Here is a 1161-nt window from a genome sequence, read left to right as displayed (position 1 = left end):
GGGCAAGAGGCTGGAAGCCTCACACCTTCCCCTGCCCTTGGAGAGCCCACCAACCCGAACCTCCCCCACCCTCAAAGCAGGAGAGAACTGAAGGCCTTTCCTCTTAAGTTCTAGAAAGTTCAACTTTATTTCCGAAGAAGCAGACAATAAACATTTTAGGCTTGGCGGGCCACACCACTCTTTTACCAGGCTCAGGGTCTGCCACTATGGCACAAAAGTGGCCACAGACAACAGGGGGATGAATGGGCATGGCTGAATTTTTTTTTTTTTAAGATTTTATTTATTTGACAGAGAGAGAGAGCACAAGCAGGAGGGGCAGGCAGATGGAGAGGGAGAAGCAGGCTCCCCGAACAGCAGGGGAACACCAATATGGGACTCAATCCCAGAACTCTGGGATCATGACTTGAGCCTAAGGCAGTGGCTTAACCAACTGAGTCACCCAGGTGCCCTACATGGCTGCATTCTAATCAAATTTTCTTTACAAAAACAGGCAGCAGGCCAGGTGTAGCCTGCTGGACATGACCTCCCATCCTGGGGGACGGGGATTTTAGGAGCAAGGGGTGTGTGATTTCTGGACCGGTGACCCTGAGCTGTCTTGCATCACACAGTGGGGCCAAGATGTAGGACATGTTGGCACAGGGAGGGGAGGACCAGAGCCCCCAGCAACGCAGCCAGAAGAAAAGCAAATCCTCTTCTGTGGAGTGGAAGCCACTAGAATCAGCCAGGGTAACAGGGCAAAAAAGTCTCATGCTATTGATAAAATAAAATTAAAAAAAAAAAAATAGTCCTTACAGCGGCAGAACAACACAACCATGGAAGGTGGAAGAAATAACCAGTGTTCACAGCTTCTGGCCCTGTGTTCGCTCTGGGGCTCCTTCTTACACAGCAATAGCTAACTGGCCAAGGAGACTGTGCCCCCCACTTGTTGTACCAATAATAATACAAGCATCTACTCTGTCTGCTCTTCCAAGTTCTTCATCAGGAACATGAGTATTTTACTCCTACCCTCACCCGCTGTTCCAGCAATACTCAGCACTGCTTCACAGCCCTTTTCTGAAACTCTTCCTCCCCTTGGCTTTTGTGGTGCCAGAGTCACGTGGTTCTCTGGCTTCTTCCCTCTGCTCCCAGGCTGATCTGACTGCAGAGTTTGAACTCACTTCA

Source organism: Mustela lutreola, chromosome 17 (genome assembly GCF_030435805.1).
Source record: "Mustela lutreola isolate mMusLut2 chromosome 17, mMusLut2.pri, whole genome shotgun sequence".
Classification (NCBI taxonomy): Eukaryota; Metazoa; Chordata; class Mammalia; order Carnivora; family Mustelidae; genus Mustela; species Mustela lutreola.
Note: the sequence above shows the minus strand (reverse complement) of the source record.